General features: G+C 25.8%; 1 protein-coding gene across 3 annotated transcripts in view; it reads left to right on the top strand.

Moving 5' to 3' along the window:
- LOC117169223 overlaps positions 1-16,400 on the top strand; it is a 461,284-nt gene that overhangs the window by 271,113 nt on the left and 173,771 nt on the right. The window contains exon 3 of one of the 3 annotated variants that reach the window (XM_033355481.1): positions 7,318-7,370. The exons of the other annotated variants lie outside the window; for them this stretch is intronic. The gene's annotated coding sequence lies outside the window, so the exon portion shown is untranslated. The remainder of the gene's footprint in view (positions 1-7,317; positions 7,371-16,400) is intronic. 3 annotated transcript variants of the gene reach the window in all.

Here is a 16,400-nt window from a genome sequence, read left to right as displayed (position 1 = left end):
TTTTGTGTTGTAAACCCAAATAATTTGGTTGAAAATGTATGTAATCTTTTACAAATCCAACTATCTTGTTGATACATCGTCTTTCTTGGTTGGAGATGCAACTCTTTTTTAGCCGAATTCAACTATGTATCATTTTGGAGTAAAAATCTTTCTTTGTTGAAGAATAATTTTTTTTTGTTAAAGTTCGACTGTTCTTGATTTAGAATTAAAAGCTATAGTTTTCTTAATTTTTTTTTAAGAAGTAATGTTTTTTTAATGAACCTGTCATTTGAATAATTCATCTTCTTGACTTGAAGAGTCAAATATTTGTTTAAAAATGCAACTTTTGGTAGTTTAAGGTCCATTTTGTTGTTGTTCGAGAATTTGGCTATTTGGTTACAAATTAATCTTTTTAGCATCCAAATTAACTGTTTGGTTAAAAATTCAACTATCTGTTTGAAAATTTGTCCCCTTTGCTTAAAAGTTGAACTATTTGAATGTATATACAAGTGTTTTTTAATATATATTGTTTTCAAATTTAACTATTTTGTTGGAAACTTTGTTATTTTATTTCAAAATAACCTTTCTTTCTTGAATATTAGTCCTTTTAGCTGGAAAACTGAAATCTTCTGTTGAAAATTTATCAGTTTTGGTAGAAATTTAATCTTTGTTGGTTGGAAATTCAACTATTTTTTTGAAAATACAATTTTGTGTTTATATGTTTTAAGTTTATTTGAGGTGTTTATGAAATGAAATATAAGAAGAAATGGGGGAGGGGGGCGAGAAATATTACGTAGTATTTTTAAAATCTAATAATTGAAAAAAAATTATTTAAAAAAAAAGCGACTCATCCTGAAATTTTGTATAAGTAGGAACATACATTTTTCAAGAGTTTATCTAGTCGTCCTGACAATTCGGGACCACTAGTCCATCCCCTTTTCCAGCCCTAATTACATTTATACTAGAAAGAAATTTTAATATTTACGCCCATGCTTTTATTTTTAGCCACATTATTATTATATTATTATTGCAAGTCCTTTTTCGATTGGATTATTTTGTTCCTTTGCAATATAATATAATAAAAGCTTGATTTTTTAAATTTATTTTTAATTTTGTTTGAGTATTAACTTTTTGAAGCCTTAAAAACTTAATAAGTTGTTTAAAAATTTTATCAGTTGTATTTGAAAACGCCTTAAGGAATGGTTGAATTCTCCAGCCACTTCAGTTATATGAAAAATGTAAAATATCAAATAATTTACTCAACAAAGATTTCTTTATAAAAAATAAAGGCATTTTTATCAAGAGTGTCAGATTTTTTAAATCTGGTTTCTCAGCTTTAATATTTCTTTTAAAGATTGGATGCACGTTTCTCTTAAGCTTTAGAAGTATAACCCACATTTGAACTTTTTGAAGCTAAGGAGAAAGCCAGTGACGCTAATTCACCAGAAAGAATTCTATTCATTTTTCTACAACTCTTGCTTCAATTTTTCTCCGCCTTGAAACTTTTTCTGTTTTTCCTCTAGAACGTACTTTTATTACCATTTGGCGGTTCCACTTCCTCGAGGAACGAATTTACCGTCCAACCGCGACCCAACGATTCGTCATTTACGCCGCATCAATTTGTGATCCAGCTAACACGAATTTTAATGCATAACGTTTGTCTTTTAGAAAAGCTCACTCTCTATTATTTCAGAATTATGTTTGATTGTTAAACTATTAATACACAAGAAAAATATGTTTACAAAACATTATTACACAGAGAGATTCTTAGAAATATTTTTCTTGAAAATATACAAAATTGTGTCTCACTTATTCAGAAATTCAGTATCAAATTAAATTCATTGTGTTTATTAGAGGATGTCAAAAAAACTCAAAATTATTTGATTAATTGATAAGAGCACTGAAAAGTTTCTCTGTGGTATTATGAAGAAATTAGAAAAAAAATTCTCACCATTGGGCAAGTCTACTAAAAATTTTCAATTTTTTTCGGCGATAAAGTTTATGGAAGTTAATAGCCTTAGATGGAAATAATATATAATAATATTATTGTTGATAATTTATATTTCTTGTATTACAGTTTCCTTTTGTTTGTGAAATTTTTTCCTCCGAAAGATTTTATTTTTATTTACAAATTGTATTATTTGGTTGGAAATTTAACAATTTTGTTTAAAAGTCATCATTTTTTGTTGAAAATTCAACTGTTTAATGGAAAATTCGCGATTTAAGTTAAAAAGTCATATGCTTTTGTAGAAATGTTTTCTTTTTTGAAGAATAGTGTAACTGTTTAGTTGAAAATTAATCTTCTTTGGTTTGAGAATTTAATCATTTTCTTGGAAATTTCTCTTTTTTGGTTAAATTCAACTGCTTTAGATTTAAAATTAAAATATTAAAAATCAGTTTTACTAGACATATCTACTATTATATTATTCCTTGAAAGTTCATATTTTTTTGTTAAAAATTAAACTACTTGCTTGGAGGTTGAAAGACGTTTTATAAAAAATGTTGTTCAAGATTGATCATTTTAGTTAAAAATTCATCTCTTTGGTCGAAGTTTTTTTTTTAATTAATTTTTTTTAACTGAGAACTTGAATAATCTAGTTAAAGATGGATTATTTTAGTTTCAAATTAATCTCTTTGGTTAAAAGTTGAACTATTTTTGTGAAAATTGATCTTTTCATTTGGAAATTCTACTTGGGTAAAAGGTTAAATAGTTTTTTAAATCTTATTTTTTCATAGGTTTATCTTTTTGGTTCAAAATTTAACTATTTTATTGAAAATTTATTTTGTTTTTTAACTAAAAAAGTAACTTTTCTATCTTTGTTGGAAATTTTTGTTTTCTAGAGAATTCATATTTTCAGGTTGCTATTTCAACCATTTTATAGAAAATCTTTTTTTGGCTCTAAAGTTAAATAATTTAGGTGGACATGTTTTCTTTCTTGACTTTAGAATCTTCATTTATTCAAATTTCTTCTTCTTGATTGAAAAATTTATCATTTTAGTTAAAAATTTATTTATTTGTTTGCAAATTGATTTGTTTCTTGAAAAATAATCTTTTTTAGGGGAAAATTAATTTGCTTTGTTGAAAATTCGTCTTCTTGGGTATAAAATTAATGTCTTTTTTGTAGAAATTTCATGTCGTTTTTTTGAAACATTATCTTTTTAATTTGTTTATGAAAATTTATTTTCGTGGGTTAAACATTCAAAACTTTCAGATGAATATTCAAATATTTATTTCAGTTGTAAACATTTTTTATGAATAATTCAACTGTTTTTTTGAAAAACTTCTTGTTTAATAAAAAAATGGGCCTTTTTACATTGAAAATTCATCCTTTTGTAGGAAATTCGTCTTTTAGTGTTAAAAGTGGATTCTTCTTCATTGCGAAATCTACTATTTTCTTTTTCAATCAAAATTAATCTCTTTCTTTTTAATAGGAAAGTCTACTATTATATTTTTTGTCCGGAATTCGTCTTTTTTTAATTCTACTGTTTGTTAGAAAATTAAATTATTTTGTCAGTAATGCAAGTATTTTGTGAAAAGTGATCTAAATTTAAATCCGGCATTGTTTTTTTCCCCCGATTATGAAAGACTTTATGTTAAAAATTCTACATGAGAACATTGCTGACCTTTGAATATGAATATTCATGAAGAATAAAAAATTCGTCACAGAAATTTGAGGAAAAATCAGGTAATGATAGAAATGAAGTTTTTTGGCCACCCTGAACAATAAAATGACACTCTTATCTTGTTCACATTAAAGGGAAACTGTTGAACCAAACTTTAGTGAATTTCATTTATTTGATTCGTATTTTCACTACTATTGATTCTGATTTTTAATTACTGTTTTATTGCGTTTCTTCTAATTAATTTTGTCCAGAGTTTAATAAATACTTCTTGTCTTTTTGTCCAAGTGGATGAGGTTTCAGAGAAATCATTACTTTTGATTGAGGTTGATGTGGGATTTGATGGTAAATAAGTAGTAGAAGATAGAAGTTGATTGAAAGAAATCACGTGATTTTTGCCTCGATAGGCTTCCCTCCCTGCTTGAAAGAGCATCCCTATCGATCCTCGAGAGACTTGAAAGCCTCATTGATTGATTTTAACCTTTCAATCTGATTTTAATCCATCGTGATAGGCTAAAAAAGTAAATAAGATTAATCTAAATCTACTTTTTCTTCATTAGTTTAAATTTGTTGTCCTAAATAGATTGATGGATATCAAAATTATATTAAAAAATAAGCCAATATATATTATATATAATATTTTGTACATTTTTAAACAATATATCTAAAAATAGAGAAAGTTTCATTTTTTTCTTAAAATTTGAATAAAATCTAATATAATAAACATTGTTATGCCTTAGAAAGAACACAAGTTGGAAAAATTCGAAAGCATTACTCATTACTCATTTCGCATATTTTAGAAAATATATTTTAGTAGAAAAATAGTTTTATGTTCCCAACAGTTTTGTTTCAATTTCAAACATGTTGCAAACAAAAATTCTCTTAATAATGGTGATAAGTTGGCGTTATTTTACAGAATTTTACTTTTACTATGGTCCCAAGAACATTACAAATCTTCGACTATATTACGTTTCATTTACATTTTAAGAAAACAATCGAATTTGCTCTCTTTTCGCAATATCTTCTTAAAAAATTGACTTCATTCTGGCTCATTTGGTCGAGAATACCGATAAGTTTCAGCTAATTTAAGAGAAAAAATATAACTTATTCAGGGTTCGATTCGTGCGACTTTTTCAACTTTTTTTTTTACTTTTCTGTTACAATACGACTTTTTGAACAAAAACACGACTAATTTACTTTTTTTTTCATTTTTCTCACAAGTTCGTTAGACTTGGTTTCAAGATTTTAATCACATAAAAACTTTTTAAATTTAAATTCAAATCAAATTTCTTTTCTTACTCTTTTTTCAAAAAATGTATCTTTTCTTGCTCGATTGCTTTTAGAAAATGTATCCTTCTGAATTAAAGATTCCTCTTGTATGGTAAAACAGTCATCTTCTTTGATTGCAAATTCATTTCTCTTGATTGAAAATTAACTTTCCTTTAAAAAAATTCAATTATCTTCTAAAAAAATCTTCTTTTTGAACGAAAATTTAATTATTTGATTAAAAATTTATCAATTTTGTTAATAATTCGTCTCTTTTGATTGTAAGTTCACATATTTTGGTTAAAGTTTTTTTTGTTTGAAAATTAAAATGCCTGGTTTAAAATTCATCCTCCTTATTTGGAAACGATTTATTTGTTGAAAGTTCAATTTTTTATGATGATAATTCAACCGCTTTATGTAAAATGTGTCATTTTGGCTTAAAAATTCAACTATTTGGTTTAAAATTCAACTATTTTTGGCTTATGGTTAATCTCTTTTATTTAAAAATTTGACCATTTAGTTTGTAAATTAACTATTTTGTTTAAGTCAACGTTTTTTCAAAATTTAAATTAAAAATGCATCTTCCTAGGTTGAAAATCATCTTTATTTTTAAAAATTCAAGTTTATTCTACGAAAATTGTATTTTTGGTAGAAAATGTCTTATGTTTTAAATTAAACTATTTAGGTGAAGTTTAACTTGTTTTGTTTCAAAATTCCACCATTTGGTCAATAAATCATCTTTGCAGGTTGAAAATTGAACTATTTGGTTAAACATTAGATTATTTTGTTCAATAATATATGTTTTTTTTGTCAACATTTCAACTGTTTTGTTGAAAATCATTTTTTTTTTAGATTCAAGTATTTTATCTAAAATTTACCTTTTTGGTTTAAAAGTGATCTAATTTTTTAAACCATTCGGCATTTTAACTTGGAAGCTCAACTCTTTTGTTAAAGTCTATATCATAATCTATATATGAGGTTTATTCAAAATAATTTATTCTGAATAAATAAAAAATTAATAATTACTTTTTTATAAAAGGAGGAATACTAAAATACAAATTGTCCAAATACAACCATAATATATGTGATTAATTTTTTGGGTCTTCGAAACGCATTGGCCAACCTACTATGGGACCTTTTGTGACCAACCAATACTGGTTTATGAAGTTACAAAAAAATAATTCTTTTTATATCTTGTTAATTTGAGAATTTTTTTAAATATTGAGATAATAACAGTACTTAAATGATTTATTTGTTCGCGTTTTTGAGATGCATCAAATGATCTACTAAACAACCTTTAATGACCTTTTATGATCTAGCAATATGTGCTTATATATTTTTTTAAATCTATTGTTATTTGTTTCATATGATGAAAACTTGATTTACATTTGATGTACGACAGTACTATATTTGAGATCATTGTTCGCGTTCTTGAGACGTATTGATTGACCTATTGACGAACCTTCGATGAAATTTCATGATAAATCATTAGCGAATTATAAACTTCAAAAAAAGATTACATTGTTTATATGAAGATTTGTTTATATTTTAAATATAAAGCTACCGTACAAAGTTATTCTTTATAACAGAACATATTGATTGACCTTTTGATCGTCTCTCTGATTTTCGTTTAGACAGAAGCATAAGCTTGAAAAATATTGGAAGTGCCCATTCTGTTCTTTTGATAGTATACAACTTCCCTTTATGAAGAAGAAAATCATGCCTTCTAGCCGAATAAATAATTTCCATATTAAAAAAATACATTTCAAATTTGCTGATCACTAGAAACTTAATTATATGTATCTTAATTCGAAAAAATTAAGTTAAATTACATTAAAGCAGATTTGTATTCATCATATACATTTTCATGAATATATGAAATTTATTCTTTTATTTCTTTATCGTTTATAAAAGAGAATCCAAAAATGAAATGAAAATTTCATGACATATAAATTACCATTGGCTTTTCCAGTCAGATTCTGACGCCTTTCATTACGGTCCAATTCGAGGAGCAATCCTCGTAAAAAGTACTCCAATCCGTCTGATTAATTTCCGACCGGATTAGTGACCGATTGCTTTCTTCATCTTGAAATACGAAGTCTGCAAAACCCAGAGAGCGTCATCTTTCTATTATTTTTTTTCTATTTTAATTCGCTTTTAAACGCTAATTTAATCAGATCAGTACATAACAGCCACAATATTCATTAAATGTTTAGATTTGAAATTATTTGAATTGAAAAAGTTTACATTTAAAATATTTTAATATGAAATTTTGAAATTTTGATACAAATATAAATAGGGGTTTGAAGCGGCGAGGGGTGCTTTGAAATCCACCTGTAGCCTTTTCCAGTCTTCTCCATAGGATAGCTATAGAATCCCAATAATGAAAGGCCCTGACTTTTACCTGACCAATTGTTCATTTTTTCTGACCGTTATAAATTTTTGTTTCAGGTATAAAACAAACCCTACAACCTAGAAGATCAATAATGTTAATTCAAAAAAAGGTTTGTTGATATATTTATTTCTAACATGCATTTTTAGTCAAAGCTGTCATGCGGAATTTTATAAGCTTTTAATTACTCAGGACTTTAAAAGTGCTTCGATTTTTTAATTTAATTTTGTGTGCACCAATATATAAACAAATATAGTGGCAAAAATAGTTATTTAGAGAATATAAATTTCCCCAACTCCTTCCTTATCTACTTTTCATCTCATAACTTTTCCTACTTCCCCCTGCCCAGATTTCCCCTCACTTCTCCTACCCCCATTATTTCCGCTCACTTTATCCAGTTTTCCTTTTCTCATATCCTTCAATTCTCCTGCTCCCCCTACCCTCATTTCTCTTAATTACCACTGCTTCCCCTCCGCTCATTTCCTTTCACTTTCCTGTTTCCCCTATTATTTCTCCTTTTTCTCCACCCTTCATTTCCCTTAACTTCGCCCTAATTCTCCGCCCCTCACTTCCTCTACTTCCCCTATCCTCATTTTCCTAATTTTCCCTTCCTAATTTCCACTCACTTCTCCTTGGAGAATAGTACGACGGACGGACAGCTGACCAAGACTTATAAGGCCTTATGTCTGGGGACACGACAGAAGAATGTAAAAAAATTAGTGAAATTGAATTTTCATTATGCTGAAGAAAAAACAAAGAGGTCAACAAAACTTATCCTCTAATAATTGAAAAAGATCATGTTTAAAGATACAGGGTGGTGATTTAACCCGGAAACCGGGAAATGACCGGGAATTTTAAGAACCTGGAAAAACCCATGAAATGATGGGGAATTTATTTTAAAAACCGCGATTTTACTTCTAATCGCAGTAAAGTTCAAGTTTTTATTATTTAAATAATTTTGGAGGATTTAGAAAAGTGAATAGTAAACCTTTTTTCACGTGCAACTATCGTGTTATGCACTTAACCTAGAAAATGTAACAATTTCACCGAGAAATTACCGCTTTCTTTTCATTAACGAAAAAGAGAGCTTATCATATGATTTCATTAATTTAACGTCCCTTGAGCCTGAGTTTGTACATTTTTAAATATAGATATACTTTATGAGACAAAGAATTTTTTCATATTCGCTTTCTCCTCATTAATCCCGACTTGAAAAAAGGAATTTTAGAAAATAATTCTCTTTTTTATGTTAGAACAGGGCGTTTCCGTCAAAAATATAATTTCACTTGAAACAGTGAATTTTTGACATGGAATGGGATCTTTTTTACAGAATTATAATACGGATTTAGAAGTAAAGGAATTCGAAAAAATCCCTCTGCCAGGTTGGAATTCGTGACAATTTGAAAGTTGTTTCTTCTAAATTTTAGACAAAGAAAGTACTTCAAGCAGTGTTTAGAGTAGAAATAGTATTTCAAGGAAGAAATATTTTTCCTAAATAAAATAGAACATTTTTTTACATTGTTTGTTTTTTGAAAATTTACCTTTTTTTAATGAAAATTCACCTATTTGGTTGAAAGTCGATATTTTTTATTTAAAATTTACGCTATTTGATATATGTACTTTGTGGAATATTCGTTCTTTTTTGTATAAAATTAAACTTTATGGTTTATGGATCCTTTTAGTAAAAAATCAACTATTCCATAATTTTAGTTGATAATTTATCAGTTTGGTTGAAAATTAATTTCTTCGACTGTCAATTCTGTTTCATCTTTTATTGAAAATTGATATTTCCAACTTAGTTGAAAGTTAAATTCTTTTGTTAAAAATTCTTTTTTTTCGTTGAACATTCATCATTTTAATTACAAATTCATTTCTTAGGTTGAAAAGTGAGTTATTTGATTGAAATCTTTTGTTTGCATGAAGAGGAATTTTTTTAAGCTGAATATCTAACTATTATTCCAGTTGAATATTTCGTTACTTTAGCTAATAATTGGTCTCTTTTGTTGAACATACATTTTTTACTAAAAATGTAAATATTTAATTTTTGTTTTAGAATTATAATTATTGCTGCAAAATTTTTTTTTGTTGTTGTAAAAATGCATCTTCTTGGTTGAAAATTGATCTTTCTGGTCAAAAGTTCAATTATTCTGGTTAAAGATTCATCATTTTGGTTGGAAATATAATTTTTTTGTTGAAAGTTACTTTTCTTGTGGAAATTAATTTTTTTTAGTAGAAAATTGAACTTTTCCCAATTAAATATGTAATAGTTTTAGTTAAAAATTCATCTATGTGGTTGAACATTTATTTAAAAAATTTTAATTTAATTATTCAAGTTTCGGTTAAAAATTTTTCTTTTTAATCGATTTTTTTAAAATTGCACATTCAACTATTTCAGTTGAAAATTCATCAGTTAATTGTAAAATTAAACTATTGGGTTGAAAACGCGTGTTTTGTTTGTTGAAAGTTATTTTTTTCAAGTGAAAATGTAACTATTCCATTTTTTGATAAAAATTGATATTTTTAGTGAAAAATTTAAGTACTTGTTTAAAAATTCGTTTATTCTAGCAATTTTTACTCTGTTGTCTCAAAGGGTGTTTAGGATAAAGCGGAAAACAATAATGTGTTAATTTTGATTAATCTAGACAATTGAAAAACTTTGGCGAAAAAACGAGGGAATTTGAAATCGTCCGCCGAATCGCCACCCTGGAAAAGAATCAGACCGAATCAAAGCTTTGGAAAATCCGGTATTTGTCAAACCTTTGCATTTTTGTAGTTCACTTTGTTAAATTGGTCTTTTAATTTACTTTTTATTATTTCTAATCCTTTTCAGAATAAAAATCCTAAATATGTTTTCTTATTAGCAAGTGTAAGTTTTAAATTGAAAACAACTAAGCTGTATCTTCTGAATTCTATGTTGTACCTTTTGTGAATGATGTAAATCTCCTCATTGTCTGTGAGTCTATCTTTTTAAATGTGTGCGCAACATATAAGCACATATATCAAGCTTCAAGAACGAAAGTACCGATAAATTATTATACCCCTGCCGTGCCGTTCGGTTGCTATTAATTATCTGTATGCGGCTATGCGAGCGCCGAAACAATCGCTCACGCGTAATTCAATTTACAAGTAGCTGGTTCATGAACTCCGTATCCCGCATAATTAAAGGACCGATCACCAAGTAATCAATATAATAATAGCATCGTTATTTAACTTCTTATTAAAACTACCCTCTTACTACCTGAAGCATTATAAGTTTATTCCAGGCTGTATACAAGATATCCAAAGTAATTCTAGACCAAATCCATTTAAAATCAGACAGGGTTCTACACTTCAGAACGCAGAATTATTTTTTATTTTATTTTATTTTTATTTTACTTTATTTTTTTCCTAAAAAAAAAACGAAATTCTTCTTAAAATCTACAACTCTTGACCTAATTCAGATATGTATTATTTCCTTTTTTATAATACTAGAATTTTCCTTCCTTTTTATGCAAGATATCTGGTGTATACTGGCTAAGTAATTTGTATGGTCAGATCTTTTTTTACAATCGAATTTTTTACTTTTTCTAAGAAACAATTGCAGATACGAAAAGGTGTTAAGATAAAAGTTTGCACACTTAAAATGTTAAACGAAAAATTTCTCTTGTTCTTTTGCGTTATCTTTCCTCGTTTACCAAAAATTAAAAATTAAAATTTTTAGGCGGAAAAAGTCCTCTCGGTCTCAAAAATGGTTTAGAGTTTATGATGCTGATGAGATTCATTTCTTTAATTACCAAATCGTAAAAATATATTCAAAACAATAAAAAGGAGGAATTTTGGAGAAAAACTTTATATATTTTTCTACAAATTTTGAGAACATGAAAAAAAATATTTTTTGAAAAAACCCACCTTTTTCATTTTTTTCGTAATTTTTGTTCTTAAAAATGTAATTTTTAAATTTTTCTTGTAAACGATGAAAGACAACGCGAAAGATCGAGATGCATTTTTCATACAACTTTTGTAAACGTGCAAACTCTTGTCTTAAGATTTTTTCGTATCTGTCATTGTTTCCGAGAAAAAGTTGAAAATTCGATCATAAGAGAAAAAAATTTCCTGACCACAAAAATTATTTAGCCAGCTTTAAACTTACAAGATTTGAAAATACGAAAAGTCTTACAAGATTATCTTACAAGATTATTTCTTATTCATAAAAAGACTTAATAGATTATCAAAGTAAAAACTCAACATCAAAAATAAGCAAGCAATTTATGGAAGGGTTTTTTGAGAAAATTGACTTTAATTTTTTTCAAAAAAACCGCCGCTATTAAAATCAAAAAGAAAATATTAAATATCTCAATTAAGTCAAAAGTTATCGTGAAAAACACGCATCTCCTAATTTCTTCTGAAAAACAACATATTTCGTCCCCAAAAATCAGGGAATTTCTGTAAACAGAAATTTAAGTTTGTAAAGATTTTTGGATAGTTTTTAAACTTTCAAAGAACCTTTAAGAGCTTTAAAAAGTTCCAAGGGATTTTGAAAGATTTTAAATGATTTGGAAAATTTTAAAAGCGTTCAACAATTTTTTAAAGCATCTTCAAAATATTATAACATTTTTAAGGAATTGCTAAGGACTTGAATGATTTAAAAGGATTTAAACCAATTTGAATCGAGATTTGAAGAATTTAATTGAATTTCAGAAGATATGAAACGATTTTATACAACATTTTATAGAATAATTGCATAGAAGAATTGTTGAATAAACCTCAGTTTTATTTTTATTTTAGTTTATTATATATATGAAATAATTAAATAATTATTAAGTAATTTATTACAGAAAAAAGTGCCTAAGCGTGAAATATTTTTGGACCTGGGACACATAACAATTTTGGAAACAGTGTGAAAAATTGCAGTTTTTCTCAGTTTTAAAATATTGCTTCACTTCAGAGCACCTCACTTTAAATATTCCTCAACAAAAAATCAAATTCATTAAATTACCCGTGAAACTAAAAAGAAAACATAATGTTTTATCTCATATATACATTTTTTTATTGAAAATTAATTTTTTTGCTTCAACATTTTTAGATTATAGACATTTAATCTTTTTAGTTGGACATTCATCTGTTTGATTGGAAATGTAACTATTTTGTTAAAAATGTTTTTATTTTTAATATCAAACTTATTTTTCTAACTCAACATTAATTTATTCTATTTTATGTTGAAAATTTATCTGTTTTAGTTCCAATTCTTTTATTTTGTTGAAAATTTGTCTTTTTTCTTGTAGAAAATCGATCTTCTGTCTTGAAAGCTCAACTATTTGGTTTAACAAAATTTTTATTGCAGATGCATCAATTTAGTTAAATTTTTTATTTTTGTTTGAAATGTAACAAATTTTATCGGAAATTCGGTTTTTATTTTTTGAAATAAATTTTTTTTACTAAAAATGGTATTTTGTCTAGAGAATTAATAATTCTCAATTAAAAATGACTTATTTGGTTGAAAACATGTCTTGATTAGTAAATTATTCAATTATTTTTGAAGAAAATGCACATTTTTGTGCTGTAAAGTCAGCTTTTTTTTCGAAAATTCATCTTTATGGCTTGTAAACTCAATATTTTGGATAAATTTTTTTCCTCATTCGTTGAAAAATCTTTCTTAGTTGAAAATTTGTAATTTCTTCTTGAAATTTAATTATTTTAACTAAAAATGTAATAATAAAGTTTTGCATGTGTAAATCCTTAGTTTTTATCAGTTCTATTATTTACACAAATATGGCATTCTTTGCCACTACCCTTCATTTGAAACTCAATTCTTAATTCATGTACCTGAATCAGACAATATTCCTACCTTAAAATTTTGTAATTAATACTATGAAAATTATAAATTAGTTATTTACAAAATTTACAGAATAACTTGAAAATAAAAAAATTAAGTTTATAAACATATCTCTCCAGCGAATTTGTTCTTTTTGGTCCTAAAATAATCGAGAAGTGCACGAGAAGTTGCTGGAAATTTTGTAAAATTATGTATTTTTTTTTGTTTATTAATTATTATTGAATTATATAATTAAATTTTTTTAAATAAATGCTGACATTTTGGTTGAAAAACTATCTTTTTTTATTGAAAATTCGTCTTTTTTGGTAGAAATTGATCGTTTTTCTTGAAAATTGAAAATGCAAAAATTATCTTTTTGATTTTAAATGGAATTGTTCCAGTTACGGACTTATCATTTTAGTTGGAAATTTATTTCTTTGTTTGAAAATGTAATTATTTTTTTGAATATTGGTTTTATTCTGCTTGTTTTTTTTTTTTTTATATAAAAATGTAACTTTTCAAAGCAAGCCCTTATGGGTTGAACTCAATACAGCCCAGCATGGAGTATAATGGAAGTTTCACAGTACATTTGAGCTTTCTGATCCACTCATTTTATTTGATTCGAAATTACATTGTGCTGAAAATTGAAAAACGAGAGGCTTGTTCCTGTGCCGAATCCTGCTACTATTGCATGAAATGGCATTTAGAGACAAATCCGGGTAAGTAGTGCACATCGTATTTCCATGATCGTAGTTCGAATGACTCGCTATCGAATCATCGAATCTCTAAAATTTGCTTTAATTATCTAAAATCTCAAATTCCAGTATTTCACGCACCCCATTGATTTTCGGATTCAAAATTTCAGTCCATTTATAAATACATTTCACATATGTGATTGCAATGTTGTGATTATATTACATTTTGAAAAATGATCTTTCAAAAATGTATTCCATTCTACTTTCTTCGATGTAAATTATAATTTGTTAATCAAGGTAAATATTTTGATAAAAGTAAATTTTTTTTATTTTTGTTCATTATTTCCTAGGAAGTGCTTCATTCAGACAAGTTTCACCTGTAAATGAAACTTTCCTTCTACTCTTCATCAATTATCTTACAATAATAATTCTAAATTCTTGTTAGTTGCATGACTTTGTCACTTTCAATCTTTATCACTTTGAGTACTTTATTTTATCTTTAAGATCTGACCTTTTTCTTTTAAGAGATATTTAAAGTACCTAAAGTTTATTTTAAATTAAATTAATGTTCTAAATCGGAGAATTTTTTCGAGAGCGTGCTAAATATTGTGTTTTGATTTGTAGCATAATATTGAATAATAACGATTCTTCATTTGTTAAAGTAGCTTTATATTACTGTATTTAACTACTTTGTTGAAAATTTGTATATTTTTTGTTTTCAAAATAACTTTTTTTTAGCTGAAAATTTCACTCTGTCGTTGGTACTCCATCATTTTAGTTAAAAGTTCATATCTCTGGTTGAACATTAATTTTGTAACTAAAAATTTAACTATTCAGTTTTTGGTTGAAAAATAATCTCGTTCAGTTTTAAATTAATCTTTTGTGTTTAAAATTTAAGTTTTCTAGTTAAATATTAATCATTGTAGCATATACTTTATATTTTCGGTTGAAGATAAAACTACTTTTTTGAAAGTTAAAATCTCTTGTTCAAAATTTAAGTTTTTCATTTAAAATTCATCATTTCTAGTTGAAGATTCAATATTTATAGTTAGAAATTCATCACTTTGTTTGAAAACGTAACTATGTCCTCGAAAATTATTTTTTTTTTACTACAAATTCAACTATTCCGATTAAATGTTCTATTATTTTATTTTAAAATTCATTTCTTTAATTAAATATTAATTTTTTAGCTTAAAATGGAAGTGTTCAGTTTTTTGGTTGAAAAATTAACTTTTTTAGTCTTAAATTCGTTTTTTTAGGCAGAAATTAATCTTCTTCGTTAAAAATTTAATTACTCTAGTTGAAGATTCATTATTTTATTTGAAAATTTATTGTTTTTGGTTGAAAGTTAAGCATGTCAGTTAAATATTTATCATTACATTCGAAAATTTATGTTTCTTATTAAAAATAAAACTACTTATTTTCAAGTTAAAATCTGTTATTAAAAATTTATCTTTTTTTTTAAATTCATCTATTCCAGTTAAAGATTTATTATTTTAGTTACTGCAAATGTAACTATTTCAATGAAATATAACATTATTTGCGTTTAAAATTCATCTCTTTAGTTAAAACTTAATTTTTTTAAATAACAATTTAACTATTCAGTTTTTTGGTTGATAATTATCTTTGTTAGTTAAAAATTTATGTATTTTGTTAAAAATTCATCTTTTTTGGTAGAAACTAAACTCCTTTGTTGAAAATTCAGCTATTGCAGTTCAATATTTATAATCATTTGACGTGAAAACCCATCTTCTTTGTTTTAAATTCAACTCTTCTGGTTAAAGATTCATCATGTTATTTAAAAATTCATCAGTTTGGTTGAAAAATTAATTTTATCAACTAAAAATTTAAATATTCTATTTTTGGTTAAAAATGGATATTTTTTTAGTTCAAAGTTGACCTACATACTTGGTTGAAAACTTATCTATTTTGTTGAGAAATCATCTTTTTTGGTAGAGAATTAATCATCTAGTTTGAAGGTTCATCTTTTTGTTTGAAGCTCTTAATATTTAATTCAAATATTCATTATTTAATTGAAAATTTATCTTCCTTGATGAAAATAAAACTACTTGGTTGAAAGTTGTACTCTTTTTTTAACTCATCATTTTTATTTGAAATTCCTCTATTCCAATTGAAGATTAATTATTTAAGTGCAAAATTCATAACTTTTGTTTGTTCAAAATTCAACTGTTTCATTTAAAATTAGTCTTTTTTAGTTTAACATTAAATTACACATTTTGTTGAGAATTCATGTATTTTGTTATAAATCGTCTTGTTTGGTGCAAAAATGATCTTTTTGCTTGAAATGCATCTATTTGGTTAAAAATAAATATATATTGTTGAAAATTGCAAAATTTTACTTGAAAAGTTAGAATTTTGAAGCGTATTAAGTTAAAATAAAAATAGTACCAATATTAGTTTCACCTAAAACTACACGGAATTTTAAGTATAAGAAGATCAATGAAAATTTTTTATTTGAATTATTGTTTGAATTAATGGATTTTAGAGATAAAATCAAGAAATTATCAATTATGTTCTTAGTATTATTTAATTAAATTATATTACTAATATATTTAAAAATATATTTTAATTTAATTTGACCAAGATTTCTAAATTAAGCATATTAATTAAATCCTTAGAAGCTGAAAAATAAAAT

This window comes from Belonocnema kinseyi, chromosome 3 (genome assembly GCF_010883055.1).
Source record: "Belonocnema kinseyi isolate 2016_QV_RU_SX_M_011 chromosome 3, B_treatae_v1, whole genome shotgun sequence".
Classification (NCBI taxonomy): Eukaryota; Metazoa; Arthropoda; class Insecta; order Hymenoptera; family Cynipidae; genus Belonocnema; species Belonocnema kinseyi.
This window is presented reverse-complemented; position numbering and strand designations above follow the sequence as displayed.